Source organism: Poecilia mexicana, unplaced genomic scaffold, assembly GCF_051168715.1.
Source record: "Poecilia mexicana isolate PSO_F unplaced genomic scaffold, ASM5116871v1 scaffold_12, whole genome shotgun sequence".
In the NCBI taxonomy this organism is placed as follows: domain Eukaryota; kingdom Metazoa; phylum Chordata; class Actinopteri; order Cyprinodontiformes; family Poeciliidae; genus Poecilia; species Poecilia mexicana.
In genome coordinates, this window is record NW_028263381.1 from 20,676,491 (window position 1) to 20,686,861 (window position 10,371).

A 10,371-nucleotide genomic window follows, 5' to 3' on the forward strand; every position below is an offset into this window, starting at 1 on the left:
CTGTATTTTTTTTTTAAGAAAAATTTGTGGTTGCCTGCTTTTGTAAGGATGGCACAGACTCAAGCAGGAGTCACTACCACTGCCCAATGTGCAAATGTTCTGTTTTCTCAAGATCTCAAAACTTCATAAAGCATTTGGATCGCATACATGGTTTGTAGTTTTGATTCAGACAAATTCTTATCTTCATGTGAAACGGTATGATTAAGCATTACAATAAGTACTCCCAAGACATTTGTATGCAATACGCTGAAAAGTCACATTTTAATATTTATCTGGTTGTATGAGTGAATGACTTTTTAAGTTTTATTTAAAATTTCTGTCTTGCAGGTACCACATCCAAAAAAAGAAAAGGTAATTTATTAATGTTGTTTTTCAACACCTCATTTTAAAAATATGTCTTTCCACATCATGCTTTTAATGTGGATTATGAAAGCTGCACCAAAAATATATAAGCTTTGAAGATGCCTGTACTATTCACAATGACACATTATTTATCACATAACTTGTCTTAAAGCCAAGTAGAGTGTAATGCTAGCCAACAAATGGGCACAAATTTAATTAAGACAACACCTTCTTCATTAGCATAATATATAATAAAACAATAACAATTCAAAAAATTAGATAGAGATGTAACAATAAAAAAATCATTGTAGAAAGACTTACAAATATATGCATATTTCTTTTGAAAAATCTGTGATTATGGAAAACTAAAAAGAAAATGTATCCATTTTTTTACAATTACACATCCATAAGGGAAAGGAACCACCCAAAAATATTTCTCTTTTATTACATTTTTTTTTTAATCATAGGTTCCTACTTTGTCATTGGATTTTCATTGTGCTGTTTTAAGGTAAGGTAAGGGGTTAGTTCTCCTTACCTACCCGATAAAGACTCAACCAATTTTCTATATATGAAACCCATTTATCCTATCAAGCACAACAACATAGATAAGTCATTAATTAATCAGAATAGCAAACCTTACAAAAGAGGTAAAAGTATCCTATTGATTATTTGTCTTTACAAGTTCGAAACAGCAGTTTCAAATTTATTATCAACCCTTTTCATATTAAAAATATGAAAAGGGTTGATAGTGTCATGTCATGAGACTGACATGACACTATCAAAACATGACAACACTGTCATGACCATGAAGAACTCTTTATGAATGTTTATGACAGTTGTCATGAAGTGTCATTTGGTAAATAATGACACTTTTAATGCCAATTTCCTCTAAAAGTTGCATTGAAAGTCCATTAAAAATGCGAACTTGGCATTAAATTATCATAATTTAAAAAATCATGCTAAATTGGCAGTTTTAATTGACTTTTAATGCAACTTTTAGAGAAACTTGGCATTAAAAGTGTCATTATTTACCAAATGACACTTCATGACAACTGTCATAAACATTCATAAAGACTTCTTCATGGTCATGACAAGATGTTATGTCATATTTATGACATAACATCTTGTCAGTCTTATGCTCACCCCTTCAAATGAAGTGTTACTGAAAATACAGTTTGTTTCTTCTTTCAAGTAACTGTTGGTACCTTTTCAAGGCTAATTCATTCCTATTCATGTTTTTGTCTTTTAGAAAGTCTTGTCACTTCAAATAGAAAAAAAATGAAGACCGCAGATGGCAAGGATAACATGGAGTCCAAAACAGAACAGTTTGCCTGTCCACATTGTACATCTATCTTAAGCACATACTGAAATTTAACAAGGCACATTAGGGATGTGCATTATATAGAAAAGACACCGATGACTTGTGTTGACTTTGTACACGGACTATATGTGACTCCAAAACATGACCACAGTCCTGTTTTTCCTATTCACGTCATGAAGTCGACAAACCCACCAAAGATTGACTGCGAGTTGGAGCAATGCCGCAAGTTCATGCAGATAGCATGGTCGTCGGGTAATCCAGGGAAAGAATGTGTTCACCTTGAAAGAACAAAGCATGCCAAGCAGTATGTCAAACCAGCAGTACTCAAGTCAGACTCACTGCAGGACATGCTTAGCAAAGGCTTGATGTCATCAGAATGGGCTGCAAAATGTGAAAACCTGGATCTGGCAGCTAAGAACATCAATGTAGACAGTGTGTTCCCTGTGATTTTTGGAGAGAACAAAGTCCCTCAACGTTGGTATTTTTTTTCCATCTTCACAAATGAAACTGACAGCTGGTGTCAATTTGGAAGAACAAGAGTTGTTTTTGATTCAGTGGCTGGAAAATGGAACTGCCAATGCAAGGGAAGTGGAAAATCCCATCGTTGCATTCACAGAATGATGGCAATGTGGTGGATTTACCAGGAGTCACCAAACACTGTGATGATGTAGAAGACTTAGAAACTCACATGCTAGACAGTACCATATATTCTGCAGAGCAAAAAATGACCACACAAAAAATATGTTCAATGACTCTCTACATATATACGCATAAGCATATCCCTTGCCTACAGGACTTACCAATAAAATTAAGAACATGTGAGGAAGTGCCACCACCATGCTTTTTGCCTTCTGAAAGCACCTGTCCATACTGTCCAGGACCTACCCCTCCACAGCTTAGTCCATCCAAGATAGTCACCTCACAAGCCACGGTTTATGGCATTAGTTATGTCAAAAAAGGTGAGTATAAAGCGTTCCTCTGCATTGTTCTAGATATATAAGCCATATTTTGTTTAAGTGACATTATGTTACTATAAATGTATGCATTTTCAGGCAGCTGCATTGTGTATTTACTATAAACTAATGCAAGTTATAATTTAATCTATAGGTATCTCAGTTGCCGAAAAAGAATGCCCAGTTTGTTGTAACATTGTGAGATTCCAAGACTATACTTCAGGTTTTCACAATTTCAACAACAATGTCCTTCTTAGGCTTCCTTTGTGTGAGCTTCTGCTGTCAGGCCTGGCGGTGAGGAAAATTAAAGCCAAACATCAATAATGGTTGTTTTTGAGTTTTTCATTTTTAAAAACTAAAATTTCTTGTTATGTCTGTAAATATGTGTTTACTCACAGAACAAGTCAACAAGTGGACGGATGTTGGAGACATTATCCTTCTTTAATGACAACAGATACCATCATCAAACTGTCCGAAAGGCATTTCATCACTTTCTTTCTCTGACAAACTTTAAATTTGACTTCTCGTGTTATCAGTGTGGACACCACCCACCGGTAATAATAGCGGATGCAAACTGGAAACTGGCTTTTGACATACCACGTAAGACTTTAGTTATACATGTACATTAACAAGACAAACATACATTTTAAAAATTTTAGTATTTGGATAAAGTTATGATTTTGTGTTTTGAAAGTATGTATGTACTGAGAATTTTTTTTAGAGAAATTAACTTAAATTTTAATGTCACTTTTTGTATGTTGATACATTGTTATATATCCATGCATTATGAGTGTCTTGTTGTTTTGCAGTTGGCACATTTAAAAGACCAAATCCTGATGACATTTCTGACAAGGAACTTGAAGTTGATATTGTTAAGGCGTGGTCCGATTTAGACAAATCAATAATCGCAGATGCCCTCATTTCAGGTATTTATTAATTTGCTGTGTAGAACTGCAGTAAAGAGAAGTCATATTAATGAAAGACCATATTTTAAGTCAAGCCATGTTACCGAAGTTAAATAATTATGTCATGATTCATATTTTCATTAAAGGAACAACAGTTGCGAATCCATTCAGCACATCAACTCATCACTCGACTTTGGCACCCTGGATGGGACAGCACACCCGAGTTGGAAACGTTCTTCCAAAAACCGAAATGAAAAAGGCATTGAAAAAAAAACAGGACAACACCACACATACAACGAGAGAGATAAACGAAGACATAATTTTGGAACTCATCGAATCCAAAAAGGTGCATTATGTGTTTCACTTTCAGCACAGTAGTCACAATTTTATGTTCTATTAATGAAAACATATCTCTCAAATTGCCAGCATTCCAAGAAGGATCTTCAAGATGCTTGCCTTTCTCTGGTTGTGTCATCTGAGGGGACAATAGCAGAGCTCAGGCTCCAGGAACTGCTATGTTTTAAAGATGTCTATCCTAAACTTTTCCTGAAGCTGCAGAAAGCTGGTGGTGAGTCTTTGGTTTTTACTTTCCATTTTTGTTAGTATTGTGATGGACAGCTTATTTATTATTTTTTTTTTTTCAATTTGAAGGTGGTGTCCTTCACCTCTCATGTATGCATGGTGTCGTTTATTACGTGAACTTCCTGTTCTGGATGGAGTCTGCCAGAGATCATGCAGACGGTTTGCTGAGCTTTAAAAACCTCCCTACATGCTACATTTCAGATGTAGCTGGCCAGGTCACAAGACACACCAACAACCGCACCAAACAGCTCTACTTCCAACCTCATGATGGCCGACTTTGTGCCCCAACGGCAGAAAACATCAAAAAAGCAGAGCAAAAGGAATTACAGATTAACATGGAGTGGGTCAAAAAATTGAGATGTCCTTTGCCAATGCATACAGACGACGGGATCAACCAATTTGCACGACAACATCCATTAACAGGGACATGTGAGAGATATTCTCTGTATGATAGATTTCATCAAAAAAATCAAAAAAGACCAGAGGAGAAGCTCAGAAGCCTGAATATTTGCCATGATCTTAGGAACGAAGTTAACTCATCTGTCGCTGAACAGTTCAACCGAGAACTTGCTTCTGTAAGGTATTCACTGTGCCAAATGAATGAACATCATTTCAAGCAGACTGTGAGGGTCTTAATTGATCTGCACAATGACAAGATCAACAGAAACTTTCAAAAAGACATGGAGGCAATGTGCAATGCCCAGCTGGACGTTGGACTTAACGGGATGCTGGGACTAAAGTCTTCTGGTAAGAAAGATGAGTATACAAATGGCAGTGATAATAAAGTAGAATTGTTTTCAGCAGCAGGGACGTTGAATTATGTCAATGACTATAAACATGAAATATAAGTGTGATGTATTTGAGTAGGCACCAATTGATTCAAACTTTTTTGAGTAGCTAGAGCTAATATTTTCTGCTTTACTACTTTTATTGTATTTCTATTTTGCTTTGGTTTCAATGCCTTTTATTTGCATGTTGACTTTCTATTTCAGGCATTGTCATGTAAAGACAATATATCTTTGATTTCCTTAAGGTTTCCCTAACACAGAAAGATTGTTCCCATCTTTAATTTTTTTCCTATACCCATATTTCTCTCTTCCTGCCCTGTCACTCAACAGCTTTCAATTCTCAACATAGCTGCTAAATCAGAGTCTTTGTCACTTCAATATCGGCTTCTTACTTTAAATACAAAAAGTCAGTGACTGCTGTTTGCCTATCTTTAAGCACAGTATCTGACTACTGGATATTTTCCATAAATTGTACAAATGATAAAGACTTGACAAATAGAAGTACAGTGTTATGAATATAAATTTTTTTCCATTTGTCTTCATAGATGGGATGAAAACCTTAGCTCCTGAGCAGAAACTAAACATCAAAGCTGACAGCAATGTAATGTCCTCCTTTGTGGCACAGCAATACATTCTTGATGATAACAGCAAGGTAATGACAAAGCTATATATTTATTCTGTTTTTTGTTTTTTTTAAAATAATGATTATTTTATTCATAACACATGCGGAAAGGTGAAACTGAAGACTTTGCTGTCTGGGCGACGGGATGAAAATGAAGTCCTAGCACTTGCGAGGAGACGATTTCCCGTGTCAATCAAAGACATTACCAGTGTGTGCACCTCAGATTTATTAGAAGAATCTTCAATGGTTATGCCGTGGTTGACAGATGATGTAAGTATTGCTTACATGTTTTTGTTTAATTAACTATTCCTGTGTCTCCATTGCTATTATTATATCTCTTAATTGTAGGCTGTCAACTACCGAGTAGCACAACTGGCGGCCCAAGACAATACGGTGAATTGAAAAGTCATTTCGTAAATGAAAAAATAAGTTGGCATTGTTAAAGATAATATGTGCTATAATTCTGCAGTGTACTTCCCTGGGTACATATGACTTCATTTTATGGCACCGTGAGTGGACCAAAGACGGAACTGTCAGATACCAGTAAGTACTACTTTATTAAAAAACAATTAATGAAATATTAACAATGTATTAATTATTAAATATATTAATTTATTCAATTGACAGTTTTTTATGTAAACGACTTTTCTTTTTTGTTACCTTAAAGCAATGTGGAAAAATATACCTTCCGAGGATTGTGGGTCATTCTTCTCCTGAGACTGGGAATCGTTTCATTCTCTGGGTGAGCCATCACAAAGTGTTTTAGGTAGTTTTCACAACTTTATACATACAAAGAGTATTTAAACAAAGCAAAACAAAAACTTTAAAAAGTGTAACTATTAAGATAATTTTGCAGAAATTATCTCAAATTTAGAAATTTATGAATGACAACATGCTTGGCCTGTAGGTCTTTGACTTCAGCTGCAAAGAGATCCGGATATATGACTCCCTATCACTTTACAAAAACATAAGTGATGACGACATGGCTTTACTCAGGTACAGGACGACTGATGCACACAACTTATTTGTATATTCATGAGAAGATATCGGTTACCTAAAATGCTAGCTTTGTTTTTTTCAGAAATGTGTTCAGATCTTCTGGTGGTCTTCAAGGTTGGACAGTAACATTTCCTCCACAGTGGAAGCAACAGGATTCTATCAATTGTGGAGTTTTTGTGTGTTCAGTGAGTTGCATTGCTTATGCAATACTTCCATAACAATTTTCTTTCTGTGGTTTAAAGAAATGTTTTTTGTTGTTGTTAGGCTGTTGAAAATGAAGTTCAACGTCACAAGGTCAGTGCAGAGCCTCTGACACTTAGTCAATGCCGGACTCTTCGTCTACATCATGCCAGTGAAATGTTGGAAAATGTTGATCCAAAGGTGAGTTTTTTTTTGTCATCCATTACACTGTAATGCACATTACTTCAAGAAATAAGTTGTGAAGCAACATTTGTCTTTGCCAAATAGGATTTCCCCCCAACTTTAAAAGAAGCAATTGTAATGGAAAAAAAGGAAAGTAAACTTCAAGAAACAGAGCAGAGAGACACGGATTCAAGTTTGCATTGTTTGGCCTGGAAGATCAGGACATGTTTGTTTCAGCGAGCAACAGGGAAAACATTGTTGCACGAATTCAGTCTTACAGTACATTCAACTCTGCAAAATGTGAAGTGTTGTTATTAGGAAATGATATATTTAAGTTATTTTTAAAAATCTTACTTTAATATGTACTTTTGCTATGTTTTTATTTCTTCTCAGACTTTTCCACGGACACATTAAGAAGTACCGTTGGGTACAATGCACAACCTGTAAGAACTGGTTGCATTTTCAGTGTGCTGGTTTGCCAGGAGACTGGAATGAGGTGGACTTCTTTTGTGGATGCAGTGCAAACCCTGATATGTAAGAATTACTTATCTCATGTGAAAACAGTGGTTGTAATTGAATCAAACTTCTCTTAATTTTGATATAGCTTGAAGGACAGAATGTATTATGATGCACTTTATAATAAACCAGCTTAAGCAATTTAACAGTGCAGACCATGCAATTTTCTAAAATGAAAGCTAAATTACTAACTTTATGTTAAAATTGATTTCATAAAATTAAAGGATTACATGAATATCAAGGACTTAAGCTTAGGTTTGAAGAATAATGGAATTGAGAGGAAAAATACATACATTTACTTCTGGGTTGTATCATCACCTGCAAAGTTATGCTAATATTGATTTCTCTTAAACAGTGACAAGATTCTGCAGTCTACTAAAGCTGAAGACATTCTTACAGATTCAGAGATCAAGGTATTATCTTGCATTATGTAAATGATAATTAACTTTTAACTAATTAAATAAATAAAAAATGTTCTTACATATGAAATTTTGCAGGATCTGGAAAAGAAATTGCAGACCGGGGATATTCTGTCAAACAGGATGTATATGTGGAAACACAAAGGATTTGATCTGCTCCTCCGCAAATTCTACAGTGACCATGACACCATATTTAATGATGTGATGGTATGCATTTGCTGGTTTAGGGAATACAATCCAAAAGCTTATATCAATATAAAAATCAATGGATGACCTTTACCATTGTACAGTATTAGTAAAGTAATGTCAGAATACTGAAAGGAAAAGTGGATCTCAAGCTGTGAAACTTCAAAGTCTGTACAGTTTGACATTACACAGCTTTCTCTTCATACTCATACTTTATTTTTTTTAACTTTGAACAATATTTTGGTTATAAGAAGAAATCTAAAATTATATATGAAAATACAATACAAAGTAATGACTTACTTTGATATCTATCACTGAAAGTCAATTGTTACGTGTAGGCTGTATACAAAATTGTAAAATACCAAATCTGAAGTGTGTTCTTAGAATAAACATAAAACTAACAGACTGATCTAACAGCCTCCCTTCTTGTTACAGACAGACATCCTCATCATGCGACTTGAAGACATCTTTTGCGTTCCTGGCAATGAAACTGCTGACCAACACATGATCACAGAAGTGATTCTGCCAGAGGTGAGCTAAAAAAGGATGTGAACACATCATTAGAGTCATGTGTTTAAAATAAATGTATTACTTATCTACTTATCAAAAATTTATGAAGTTGGTCTTGAATGTAAATCACAATTTCTACTATTGTTGATTTAAACACAGCATAATACAGTACTCATTGTCTTTTATACTAGTTTTGGTGTGTTTTCACACTTTATAGTCCAGTAGATTCCATTCGATTTTTGACCAATATTGCAACATTTCTTACATTTTCAAAAATGTACTTCCTGTTCACAATCCACTGAGTCAAACCACCCAAACTAACTGAACAACCTGTCCCCCCATCGCCAGTGGGGACGCAGCACCAACAACTACTCGAATCAGTACTTCGATTATGAACAACTGAGTCAGAATAAAAATGAATCTGAATCAGTTCAGATTCATTTATGATTTTTATATCTATAATACTTGTATAAATACCAGTATTATACATACTTGGATTTATAATACATGTATTATAAATAAAATTATTTCTAATTTTAAAGTAACTTGATCAGATAATAAAATGAAATTAGTAATTTTACAATAACTGTTCTGAAAATTTATATTTCTAGGTTGTGATCCAGTGGCTGCAAAAGAGCATGAGTCTTTGCCGGTACCAAGCAGAGGTTGTTCTTCAGAAAACGGTCCGGAAAGATTCAGGGTAAAGAACATTTATGTGTAGATATAGTAGACCAAGGGGATGAAAGAATTCATTACCGACTCATTTCTTATTTTTTTCTAGAGATAAAGTGAAAGACAAAACACCAGAAAAGGTAAAAAATTCAACAGTCACTTGATATTAAAAATAAATGATTATGTTCAATAAGTATTTCAATGTATGTGGTTTTGAAAACGTGGCTAAATGACAAAGGCACACAATAATCTTGCAATTATTTAGCTTATATGAGGTAAAACTTATAATATTTAAATCTAGGTTAAATGGCCAATATCTACTATTTAAAGGGAACGGTATAAAGATAATAATCACACAAATCTATTATTTTGTGCAGGACAGCACAATCATGAGGGACAGCAAGACAGCAGCCCAATGGTGCCAGAATGAGAATTTTTTGGGACAGCTCACACTTCCTGCTGTTCTGGATTATGATGTTCAACAGACAGAGGAAGCTCTCCATGACCTCAAGAACTGGGATGGAGAAACTGATGAAAATTGTCCAGTGGAGCCATTCACTTTGTGTTTGAAAAAAAAGACCATGAGAAGTTCTGCTCAGAAATTTGTGACAAAAAAGGACTGAAGGTTTTTGCTAGATTTCAGTAAACATTTAAAATAAAAACATTGCAAAGATTTTTTGGTTATTTTTTCATTGCTGTAGCCTATTTACATATGACATACAGGTAAGGAGGAAGACATAATAATTAGCACAGCTTACAGAGTCTGATTATTATTACTATTATCCAGTTGCAACATTTGGCTTCCTGTTGCACCATGTCAGCCACTGTTCTGCGATATAAACATGGGCAAGAGTTGAATGTCATTTTGATTAAGTAAAAAGTCCTATTAACTATCAGTGATGTGTGATTAACCAGATGTGTCCTTGAACATAGTGACAGGTTCCACTGTAATAGTGACACTTTATAGTATATTCAATTGGCCATCTTGCTTGAATTAAACTCAGTCAAAAATATTCAAAGTGTTAAATGGATAAATAACCAATTACCATTGAATTTTTTTTTATAAATACGAATTATAAGTAACACGTTTTCAAAAAACTGTCATTGCCATCCCCCAAAACATCGGCACCAGTTGTGACAGCTCTGAAACATCCTGGACACCTAACAGCAGAGTGGAGGCCAGACTCAGCTGT

The 10,371-nt window shown here is 34.8% G+C and overlaps 2 pseudogenes across 1 annotated transcript; both read left to right on the top strand.

The window, feature by feature from the left end:
• The first annotated feature begins 1,620 nt into the window (after positions 1-1,620).
• Positions 1,621-5,915, top strand: LOC106911265 (uncharacterized; annotated as a pseudogene).
• On the top strand, positions 5,588-9,851 carry LOC106911263 (uncharacterized; annotated as a pseudogene). The gene is made up of 13 exons (XR_015764893.1): positions 5,588-6,056; positions 6,181-6,255; positions 6,421-6,509; positions 6,595-6,697; positions 6,777-6,893; positions 6,981-7,132; positions 7,269-7,409; positions 7,747-7,804; positions 7,889-8,017; positions 8,432-8,527; positions 9,118-9,206; positions 9,288-9,318; positions 9,556-9,851. The product of XR_015764893.1 is annotated as an uncharacterized LOC106911263 (transcript).
• The last annotated feature ends 520 nt before the right edge of the window (positions 9,852-10,371 follow it).